General features: G+C 46.3%; 1 long non-coding RNA gene across 1 annotated transcript; it reads left to right on the top strand.

The window, feature by feature from the left end:
* Positions 1-1,886: 1,886 nt before the first annotated feature.
* On the top strand, positions 1,887-7,017 carry LOC119965631. The gene is made up of 2 exons (XR_005460577.1): positions 1,887-1,922; positions 6,626-7,017. It is a non-coding gene; the product is annotated as an uncharacterized LOC119965631 (long non-coding RNA).
* Positions 7,018-12,447: the final 5,430 nt, after the last annotated feature.

The following is a 12,447-nucleotide window of genomic DNA, read 5'->3' as shown; positions in this document are numbered from 1 at the left end:
GCACACATCAGAAGGTGGTCTGAACATGGCACCTGCTGCACAGAAACCGACGGAACAAGGGCTAAGCACACTTTCAAAATGTAAAGCCGGTCGATTCTGGATGATCCGACTCCAGGTCTCAAAGAAGTTAACATGCTGGAGTCAGGATGGAGAGTTCGCCAGACATTCACCAAGTCGAGGGACCCAACCAGATTCCTAAACTTCACCATCGTAGACGTGCAGTGCTGTGCAACAAGGCGGTCCCTTGTCCCTTGTGGGTGCAGTTAAAATCTCCCCGAGGATGATGCACTCACCCACATTGATGGTGTCAAGAGGAGTGGACACTGGCTCGAAGAAAGTTGTTTTCTGCTGGCCCGGAAGGGGACCACAGATATTCACAAAGTGAAATGCCCCCCCCCCCCCACCCGCTTAGTGGACCTTGAGGTGCAACAATCAGCCTGGCACTGGCTCCTTGACCCCCAAGATCTCAGGCTGAAAATGCGGGGCCAACAAGACAGCTACCCCGCCTGAACGTGAGGCCTGGTGACTCATGTAGACTCTGCCTCGGCAGTCCAACAGCCACTTAGCTTCATCTCCAGGAGCGGTGTGGGTTTCTTGCAGGAAGCACACTGCATACTTCCCATCCCAGACGACCTAGAGGTTCCGGAACCTGCAAAGTGCTTCTCTGCTGTCGTTGATGTTGAGGCTGGCTATGGTCACCTCCATATCAGAATGAAAGTGCTACCTTCACATTCTATTTCACGGAGGGAGCGGAGGAGTGTGTCCCCCTCCACTTCCTCTGCAACACAGTGAGGAAGCCATCAATCTGTCGCCACTTGGCCTAGCCCACGTCTTGCATCGCTTTGGCATAGGCGCAGGGAGATCTGATGAGCAACGTGAGTCTGACCAGCAGTGTAGGGCTAGCTGTACTCGGTATCAGTGACCGCAGATCGTTTGCACAAACTCCCTGAGTTCCCCGGTGGGATGAGGGACAACTTGGTGTTGGGCATGAGGGAGTCGACTGCTTCTCTGCAGATATACTCATAATCATCCTCTGTGCGCTCCACCAAGCAGTCATCCTCCTCCGGGCAGTCGCCGTCTGGGAAAATGTTCCCTGCCACATTGAGGGTGGCAGTTGGCATGGACCCACCAACTAGCCCTGGGCCTGCCACGATCCCACCCCCAGGATCAATGACAGGCGGGTTCCTATTGGGATCCCTTTGGGGTTCCAAGCCAGAGGGAAGGAATGTCTCAGACTCCAGCACGCTCTATCATCACCAGCCATGGAGCCCCACGTAGAAATTACGCCGGGTCAAGCACGATGCCGAGGCATCAGCGGGCCTACGATGTTGTAGGGTGGTGGTGGGGCGAGATGGGGTACCGTTCCCCAACCTGGTGGTCCAGGGCATCGGGTTTGTGGGCACGGGGTTCTGGAGGTGGATCCTGGCTTGGCCTTTTTCCGCACCTTCCGGCCCTTTGAACACTCTGCCTCCTCCCCGCCGGCAGACAAAGTCTCATTATCCGCCAGCGTGGCCTTCCCGTGCGGGATGGGGGGGTATGAGAGCAGTGGTAGTGTCAGTGGAGGGGGGGGGGGGGGGGAGTGGCGGTGCCAGCCATGGCCACCCTGGTGGTTGTGGCTGCCTTGCAGGTGCGGCAACTTTTCCTAATATGCCCTAAAAACCATCTGTGGACCAGATGACACGGTAGGTTTCTCCCCCGAAGGGGATCTCAAAGCCCCCTCCAGGACCTCCGCCCAGACCAGGCGAACAAAGACATGGTGCCGGAAGGAGAAGATATGTTTGAGCGGAAGAGGCACCACCCCGGACCATATCCCCACCCCCGCCCAGTAGATGCAGGTAGGGGAGGAGGAGCTTCACAGTGTTCACGGACTTTGTAGAGTATAACTCTCTCGGTGGTGGCCCCTCCAGTGGGTCCACGGCCAGGTAGGTTCCACCCACCGCCAACCCCTTTTCTAGGGCAAGGTGGACCGCCCCGTCGACCTCAGGAAAATACGGCTTTGCCGAGACATCTTTGACGCTATGACAATGACCGAGGGCCCGATGACCCCGGCCATTGCACGGATGCTGGCCTCGACTGACATGGTGGGGTGGGCGTAGCATTTCACTCCGAGCCTTTGTGTCAGGAATCGAAAAGATGGCTGGGCCATGGGAGCAGTAGGGGCCTCGGAAGAGATGGCAGAGATGGTATACTGGGTAGTGCCATACTCACCCTGATGAGGGGTATCTGTACTTTTTTGTGGAGAGCAGGGGAGAGAAAGGTGTCACAGGTACTCTCCCAGTAGGGAGGGAGAGAGAGGCACAAAGAGAGGTGAGGGGAGGGAGCCTGGGAGGGTGGGGCACAGAGAAAGGTCTGGTGCCCCAGGTCTAGTAGAGATGAGGAAAGGGAATTGGACATCAGAAGGGGGCCTTTAGTGCAGCTGGCGGGTGGAGATACGGGGAGGTGCGGTCTTCAGCCCAGGAAGGGCCCAACAAAATACAGTGCATGGTGCGACTGAGTTTCCTGCTCCCATCTCAGTCTTTCTCTTGGCTTACACAGTGAGCAGGTTGGAGGACAGGACAGGATCTTCAACCTGGGAGGGGCCCGGAGAAATAAAGCCTACAATAGTCCTCCGTTCCACTCCCACCCCTCACTCAGCACACCGATGGATTGAATAAAGTAAAGCACCGCTGTTCCTTTCCACGTGGTTTTTCTTATGTCCATGCCCTCCTGCCTCTCTCTCCTTCTGCAGATTGGGAGGCCTCCAGGCTGCAGGCCTTAGGCCTCTGTAGATTTTAATAGGCAGTCCCAGCCTCTACCTCTTCCTTCAGTATTGCTGTCAGCAGGTGTTGGTGAAAAATCAGAAAGTTCCCAAATCCAGTCCTAGACCCAAGTCCAGTCCCAGGGCCACACCTGCACCCCCCCCCCCCCCCCCCCACCCCCCCCTCTCTCTCTCTCCAGTTCCATGCAATCACCTTCTCCCCAGCAGCAGAATTTCCCAGGGCTGTTCAGAACAAGGTAAAAAGTGGAAAGAGGAAAGAACACCCTCGACTCCATGCCATCCTCCACACCCAGCCCGGGCAGCAGATCTATCCTTCCTTTTTCTTCTCCTTTCCCCCAGGCAGCAATCACAAAAAATGAAAGCAATCAGCAGCAAACAATCAGCTCTGGCAGCCTTCAGCTGTGAAGCTAGTGACTGCTCACAGTCAAAGGGAGGTAAAGTGACCGTCAGCGTAGAACCAAGAGCTGGGCTCTGTCCTGGAAGTGTTTGGTAGGACTGACAGGCAGCAGCTGTAGTTGCCCCTGTTATGGACATCCACAATTTTCAATTGAAAGCCTCACAGACATAAAGCCCCTGCCCCCCAAACCCAGAGGCAACCCCAGACCTGGAACGCTTCTGTCCCCCTCCAAAGCCCTTGAATCTCCCCCCGTGGGGACCCCATCCCCCAACCCACCCCCAGTGCCCTTGAGCTGCATGCCGGAAAATGGAAACGACTTTTCATCAGCTTGGTAGCCCTCAGAAGTAATTGCGGCAGCTTCATGTTTTTAAAAACAAATACTAAACAATGCCCGCGTGACTTCTCGCTGGGGAGCTGGTGAATTCCCATGTGGCCCTTGCATTCAACTTCAATTTCGCTGATGAGGTGGAAATTAAAGCAAATTAGGGTTAATAATATGCTCGCCATATTTGGGCATGATCCAGAACTCACCATTGGAGTGGGCCAATTCTACAGCAAATTGATTCATGCCTGGCATGAATCTTAATTTTGGCCTTTCCACTATTTAAGTATCCAGATCTGCGCAGGGCTCAATGCCGTGGTTAAATCGCACCATAGCTTGGACATTAATATTTATATCATATTTTGAAATTCTTGCACATCATTTCAGGAAGGGTGAGAATGTAGAATTACAGTGACAGCCGATAATAGAGATGCAATGTACAATACTGCAGTCTGGAACAATTAGGGTCAGCTGTTTACTGGTGAATTAGTTTAGTTCACGGATCACTTCAGAGCCAATAATGAAATAAATCTCCATTGTCGTCTTGACTTTGAGTCAATAAACAAATAAATAAATCATTTTTCCTTATACCTAATTACTGCTTCTCCAGGTTAATTAAACCCTCACTCTTACAAGTTGTAACATAGGAAACCTAAGAACAATAATATTCCAGTTAGCCCCTTGAGTTTATTCCAATATTCAATTTCATCATGGCAGGCCTCTACCTCAATTAATTTACACTTTTGATAACTAACCCTTGATAGTCTTACCTAATGAGCAAGGAATGGGGAGGTGTTCCAGACTTTCACTACCCTTTATGTGGAAAATAGATTCCTGATTTCACTCCAAAACAGCCCAGTTTGAATTTAACTGCAACAGTTAATTCCCAACGTTCCCAACGCTCATTCCCAACTCTCGTGTTGTCTCCTCAACTCACACAGAACTCTGCGGTTGCTGTGACAACTGTTGGTCAGGTCCCTCCAGCAGGTGGTGATGGCAGGATAAACCTACTGGTAGGAGAAATTGTTCGACCCGGATGGGCCCCTTTGGTGAAGGGAGCAGTGACCGAGGCAGGCTGGTTTGGGTGGAGCCGGAGGCCACAAGCAACAGACTGAAGCATGGGCAGATGAGACTGAGGCCTAAGTCAGGGCCTGGAAATCATGTTCAGGAAGCTGGAGCAGGCATCTAGCTGCTCAGAACACAGCAGGATGGTTAGGAAGCACGGAATCCCCATGAGTATGTGGGGCACAAGGAAGCTGCAGATATCTTTCCCCGCTGAACTTTTTGGAGTTCAGGTTTAAGCTCAATAACAGTTTGCGAAGAGTAGGTTGGGGGATAAAAGAAAACGGTTTGGGGACATAACCTGTTGCTCCTGCTGAACTCAAGGTACCCTGGCTCCCATTGTTTAATGGGAAAGTCTGCAACATTAAAACAAAAACAAAATAATGCAATGCTGAAAATTTGAAATTTTTAAAAAATACTGGAAAAGCTCAGCAGGTCTGACAGTATCTGCAGAGAGAGAAACACTCTTAACATTTTGAGTCTGTATGATTCTTCTTCAGAGCTAAAGGGAGACCGAAATGTGTTGGATTATATTGTATAAGAGATGTGGAGCAGCTCAAGCAGAGTAGAAGGTCAATGATAGGTGAAAGCGAGGAAAGATTGCAATAAAGATGCATCGGGTTCAAGAGAGAGGAAGTATTAATGGCAGTGTGAAGGGCTAGAGAAGATGCTGATAGCGACATAAGGGTAAGATAGCCAAATGTGTTAATAGGAGAGCAAAGACGAGTGCTCAGTGAAAGTAAAACTAAAGAACAAGCGCCAGATGGCCCAGTGGGGGAGGAGAAGGGAGGAGTTTGTGTTGGGACAAAAAATGTTTGGCATAAAAAGGGGTCAAGATGTAGGAAAAAGATGGAGTTCTTGAAATCAATGTTGAGTCCCAAGAACTGTAGCGTCCAAAGTGGAAGATCAGGTGCTGTTCCTCCAATTTGCATTGGGCTTCCTTAAAACATTTCAGTAGGCCAAGGATGGGCACGTGGGCATGAGAACAAGATGCTGAATTGGAATAGCAAGCATCAGGAAAATTGGGGTAATGCTTACAGACTGAGTGAACGTGATCACCCAGTCGGCGTTTAGTCTCCCCAATGTAGATGAGACTACATTGGGAGCAATATATACAGTGGACCAAATTGAAGGAGGTGCAATTGAAATGTTGCTTTACCTGAAACGAGCTTTGAACAGTGGGAAGGGAGGAGGCAAAGGGTCAGGTATTTCACTTTCAGCGATTGCAAGGGAAGGTGCTGTGGGATGGGTATGGGAAGTTGGGGGTGATGGAGGAATGAACCATGGTTCCATGTAGGGAATGGTCCCTGCGGAATGCAGATGGTTGGGGGGAACAGAGGGGGAGACGTGCTTTGTGGTGGCATCATGCTGGAGTCGGCAGAAATGGCGGCGGATCATCCAGAGACATTGCTGATTCAAGGTGGGAAGTTGAGCTCTCAATGCTTTTTCTGGTTTTGTAATAGCAAGCAACAGTCAACCACAGTAAGTACTTTATTTCTTTAGGATAAGCTTTTCTATGAATGTACTGATCCATTTGTTATGGTGGCATAAAAGATCATTGAGCTGGAACATTCATGCTTTCTGTGTGCTTTTTCTGTGGTACATTAAGATGATCTGTTTATTCACCTGTGTTTAACCCACTGCTTCGTCCTTTAAACATAAGTGCATAATACCTGTTGTTACTTGTCATTCAATTGCCAGTTTCTACTTCCTCCTCTTTCATTTAGCTCATAAAATCTGTTCTGACCGTCTATGACAAATATTACTCATCCCAGGGCCTATCAATTTACCTTCAGCCCCTACCGCTTAGTTTTTTCTTTCTTCTTACAGAACAGTTTCTTTCACTGATTTTTCTTTTTGGATCTATTTTATGTTCCTGAAAGAATTGGCCAGACATGCTTTCCATGGCATTTTCCTTGCATTGGCATACTGGGGAATCTGACTTCATATCAATTAGTTGGCCAATGAATTGAACAATTTTTAATGTGTTTTCTGTCTGTGCAGGGAGCAACGTGGCTGCATGTGGGGTGAGAGGTAATAGTGATTCCACCATTTCTTAATGGGCTGACACTCCATTCATTTGCAGAAGTCTGCTTTTGCTGACTGAAAGGAAGAAGACAGAGTGTCACCAAGGTCCAAGTGCTGGAAATGCCCTGTTTGATGAGGGGTTGCTATATATTGCCCACTGGAAGAGATGGCGGAATCTTGTCATTTTAGAAAAGAAGAAAATAATAATCTTCTCAGAATCAATGGATATATGAGCATCATGGGAGGTGGAAGGACCAGAAGGCAATGTAGTCTTCCATGTCCTTATAGGGCATGGGATACAATGAAGAAGGTATTCTGGCCTGAACAGGAGTTCCAATGTACGATTGACTATCGTTTTACATCTCAAATTAAATGACAGTGTGTTGTATGTAGCAGCAAACAATAAACTCCCAGCACAATGAGTCATCAGAACTGTTGAATGACGAAAATGAACACAATTCCTCGCATTTTCTTTACCTCAGGAAACTGTTGTATGCTTACATATTCTGTTTACACAGAGCGAAATGTTAGTTGGGCAACATCATTCTAATAGTGAAAGCTGCTCACTATCTCTGAGAGAGAACCTACATTGGTGACAGCAATCGTATGCCGAGAAGTGGAAGTGAGTTAAACACTAGATAAAAGCAAATTGCTGCGGATGCTGGAATCTGAAACCAAAGAGAAAATGCTGGAAAATCTCAGGAGGTCTGGCAGCATCTGTAGGGAGAAAAAGGAACTAACGTTTCGAGTCCAGATGACTGTTTGTCAAAGCTATAATACAGAGAAAGTGGGAAATATTTATACTGTGGAGTGAGAATGAAAGATGTGTCATAGCCACAGAACCCAAGGAAACAGGGTGCTAATAGCTACAGAACCCACGGGGTAAGAGTGCTAATGGCAGTCCCCAGAGAGAACATGTGCAGAGAGCACATAGGGGGGTAGCCTGGGGGGACTCCCATACAAACCATGGTCCTAAGTTCACATGGGCAATCAGCGGCATTCCCAGCTCCACGGCTACGGCAAAGGTGTTCATTGCTCATCCACCCCGACCCCACAGCCCACCTCCTGGCCACCCTCCACTACTCCCCCCCCCCCCTCCCCCTCCCTTCCGGCCCTGGCAGAAGCCCCAGCAAACTATGGCGATGTTGGACAATTCCAATATTCTCTCTCTCTCCTTCAGCAGCCACAGTGCCTGTTTCACGATTTTTAAAAGCACAAGTGAAATTTGAATTTGCCCCAATGAAGGCAGAGAATCGCAGAGGCCCCAGAGAATACTGGGTCAGGCCCGCTAATGATATGCCAATGGCGTTTATTGTACATGCATTCTGGAACACATTGACGCCACTGTCAAGGCACTGGAGAATTGCGATTTGCTGTGAAACTGACAGTGGCAACGATTTTGGCATCAAAACCGATACCCCACCGAATCGTGTTTCGCGATTCCGGCATCGGCCGACGGAGAAACCCACCCTTCAGCTTGATGTCATTTGACCAGAACTAGAAAAAACTCAAGGGATGTAGCAGGTTTGAAGCAGGCATAGTGATAATGAAATGGGAGAGGGGGACTGAAGGAAAGGTGGAAGACAGGAGTGATTGAATGACAGGAGATGATGGTGTCAGGGAAGATAGAGCTGACAATCGGACAGGTAAAGAAAAATGCAGAGCCATCACCAACAGCTACCATCCAAGTACAAAAAAAACAAGCAGCAGAAGTTATTATCTGAAATTGGTGAATTCACATTGATTCAGGGAGGCTGTAAAGTGTCTAATTAAAGGACGAGGTGCTGTTTCTTGAGCTTACATTAAGTTTTGTTGGGGCAGTGTCGAGGCTGAGGACACAGTGGTGGGAGTGGGGGTGGGGGGAGAAATAAAATAGCAAGTAACAGGCTGTCAATAATCATTCCTTTCACTTTTTACAATGTGAGAGATATGGAAATTCGGGTATTCTATTTAGTATCAATAACTAAACACACCAGTGATAAGATAATAGAAGTTAACTTCTTACAGATAAATTAAGTATTCTGATGAGAGTGTTGAAAGAGGACCTGAGTGATTCAGACCAAGAATGTTTTAAATTTAATCCCTAGCTGTGCTGCAAATTAGGACTGTGAGATTTGCTTCTATTTCTACTTCAAAGCACCATCTAATGATCTGCACAATAACTGTAGAAATGTAAGGAGGGAACAGGATGTACACAACTGCAAAGCCCCATCATTTTACTTGAATGGCCTGTTGATACTTACTGGCAAAGGGCAATGATGATTTGTGCCAGGTACCCAAAAGGGCAACTTGCAACAATATCCCATCAAATGATCCCAATAATAAATTACCCCATTAAAATGTCAAAACCTACAGGAAAGCAGAGAAGCGCAGAGAAGAAAACTAGGAAACAAACCTGAAGATAATCAGTAATTCCCATTTCAACACCAGAGATTGGTGATATACTTCTGTGTTTTCTAAGCATAGAGCCAGGTCAAATGTACTCAATTTAACAGAAAATCAAGGTGAAATAGTGTGTGATATTTGTCGATGTGTATGTTTTCACACCAGATTTTTCTGCCCCCTATTTAACTGAAGGCAATAACGTCAGCATTAATGCATTCATAGACTAATACTCACAGCACATTGTCACGTTACTTGCATTTGGCAACAGAAAATTGGAAATGTAGACTGATAAGTATGAATGAAATACTGATGACAAAACATGACAAGAGAATTAATTCTCTGACATTGACAATTGTAGTGGTGATTGATATCAATAATAGCTTTTTGAATGAAAAAGTAACTGTGGATTCCCAGCACCGTGAATAGACACCAGAGGGTGCTGCAATTAATGTGATTGTGGAGCCCCAGCACCAATGGGTGCAGATATAGCAGTAAATATCAAATATGAAAAGTGAAGCCGTGTATTATGTATAGTAGAGTTTTAGATAGGGATGCATTTGTTTCAAAATAAACTAACTACATGCAACTGATTTCCAGTGAAGTATAATATCCTTTCTGAACAAAGGTACAAGAAAAATCAATTATACTATTTATACCGTTGACCACAACTGGAGATCTCTACATCAACATGCAATATATTGACTTATATCAAATACTACTGGGTTTGGATTCTATAGAATATAGTTAAAGCTTCAATCATCAACCTCAAATATTGAGGCATTATATGAATCTGCGCGGTATTTTAATGTTGATGCATTGTTTCCCATTGTAATATCCTATCAGTAATATTCCTCAGCTGCATATTCCATTCTGATTGATGCCTCTGCCACAGAATTGAAATAGCCTGAACAAAAGTCACAAATGGCATCTGTTATGGGCCAGGGTTTAAAGAACCCCAAAATCTATCATGGAGTTCACGGCCCACTCTACAGGTGTGGTACAGCAGAAATGGAAAAGTAATTTTTAAAGCAAAACAATGTTTATTCTACGAACTCAAGTTAACCTTTTTAAAACATACAGTGAACATCTTAGCAACCATTAATTCAAATACAACCCCCAAAGAATACAACACAAATGAATGCTTACGCTGTCCTTTTAACATCCAGAAGACTTACAAAAGAAACACCTTTTACCAGAAGCACATCAGGTTAAAGTCACTACTGAAAACATTTATAATTCTGAATTCACCAAATGATCGAGAGATAGTGTTTTCATGGCAGAGAGATCAACAGTGCACCTGCTCTGTCTGGCTTCAGCTCCAACACTGAAAAATGAAACTAAAACACACCCTGCAGCAAACAGCCTAAAACAAAAGTAAAAAGCTGACAGGCAGCTCAGCTCCAACCACACTCTGACGTCACTGATACAAACCAATTTCTTAAAGGTACATTTCTTAAACACCCATTTCTTAAAGGAACTCTCACATGGCACATCCTCTGCAACTATGACTGCGGTGGCTATCCCGCCTTGTAAGAACATAAAATAAGAAATAGGATCAGATTCAGTCCCTCGAACCTGCTCCACCATTCAAAAAATTTGTGGCCTTAACTCCACTCTCCTGCCTGACCCCAAGACTCTCTTGTCGATCAAAAATTTGTTTACCTCTACTTCGAATATATTCAATGACCCAGACTCCACATTTCACTGGGAAAGAAAATGTCAAAGGCTACAGACCGTCTCCTCAGTTCTGCCTTAAATGGAAGACCTCTTATTCTTAAATTGTGCCCCAGTTCTAGTTTCCCGTCATATGATGAGAATGCCACAGTCTCCACTAAATCCCGTTTCCTGCATTAAGGTGCTCTGCTCACCAGTGCCCCAATCTCTCCCCTCCCCTCTGTGACCTCCAGACACCCGCAATGTCTCAACTCACCAATCGGAGGGTTATTGAGCCCCACCGCACCCCATCTCATAAGGGCACCCCGGGCCACAATCCCTATCATGGGCATGTCGCCACCTGAACACCTTGACACTGCCAGCTTGGCACACTGGCAGTGCCCTTATCAGCCTGGCAGTTCCCCTGGCATTGCTCAGGTAGCACCTGTGTGGCACTGCCCACATCCCAGGGTACCACCCTGCCCAGAGCCTGACCACCCAGGGGCCCCTGATCGCCTGGGAGACACCGCCAAGTGCTGTAAACCTGGTCCACATTTGAGGAGACCACTTTACAAATGGGGCCCGCTCGGGGTCTCCGAGGCAAGGTCGTTTGGTTCCGGGCGTTGGGCAGATCCGGCGTACACATATTCAAGTGAGACTAACTGCTCACTCGAATATGCAAATCTGGGTCCAGACTCAATTGGCAGGATCCAGATCGCGCTGTCTCGCAAGAGGCCTCTTGCGAGATTTACCAGCCTCATCGCGTCCCAAGTTCCACAAATACTAAAACCATTAAGGACAAACATTAATAACACTTCCTGCTATCATGTCAAAATAGAAAGAAAATTTTCCTCTGTAGATATTCCACCCTAGAAATATTCTTATTCAATTAAATACATGCGTGCGTTTTGTTTAAAGTTAGTGTCATTCTAAATTAAACTATTAGTTAGCCATTTCATCAAAGCTGATAAAAAGATTTTTAATTTCTTACAATGCAAATAAAACAACACAGAACTGCTGAGCCCAGACTCTCAGGCAACATAAATTCATGAATCTATTAATTATAACTTCTAACAAATAACTTTCTTCCTTGTCCCCAACTGCCGTGACCTCACACTGCCTCACTACCAGCAATCCTATTTAAAAAGTGGTTAAAATAAAATCCATAGGTGTTGCGTTAGACAAGCAATGAACTCTAAAAGTTAGCGGCTTTCACAAATTCTTAGTCAGATCTCTATTCCAGCTAATAGAACATTAGAACAATAGAACATCACCATCTTGTGCAGGAACCTTTTGATAGCACCTTATCAAATCCCTTTTTGAAATCCAAAAGCATTACGGGCATGATTCTCCACGCGGGAGACTAAGTGCTAATGCAGACTTTGACTCAGTGCTTTGACTTCTAATTTTTCATAACAGAAAGCACTGAGCTGCTTTTGGTGTGGTGAGGAACTGTCAATCACAGTGAGAGTTTATAAACATTGTGGTTGGCATCAAATCAGGGTAATAGAGATGCATTCAAGCATGCAGGGAAATATAGATCAACAATCCATGAAGCAGATGTATCTGGAGTAGTAAAACTGTTATTCAGTGGCTAATGCAAAATATTGCTATGTGAAATTGAATGGAATATTTGTATGTCAAAGGGCTGTCAACAGATTTACAATCCTTTGAAGTGTACTGGGCTTTCAAATAAGCCTCTGATACTTGCAACAGCTGCTGCTTTAAACACTTTTGCCGGTGGCAGCAGTTGTTCGGAAAGGGTAAGGAAAAGGGGGAAATTTTTCACCTGACTGCTTCTATTGCTCGTCAGCTTTCAGACAGGGTTTCTGATGTGGGTCT

This window comes from Scyliorhinus canicula, chromosome 5, assembly GCF_902713615.1.
Source record: "Scyliorhinus canicula chromosome 5, sScyCan1.1, whole genome shotgun sequence".
Lineage (NCBI taxonomy): Eukaryota > Metazoa > Chordata > Chondrichthyes > Carcharhiniformes > Scyliorhinidae > Scyliorhinus > Scyliorhinus canicula.
This window is presented reverse-complemented; position numbering and strand designations above follow the sequence as displayed.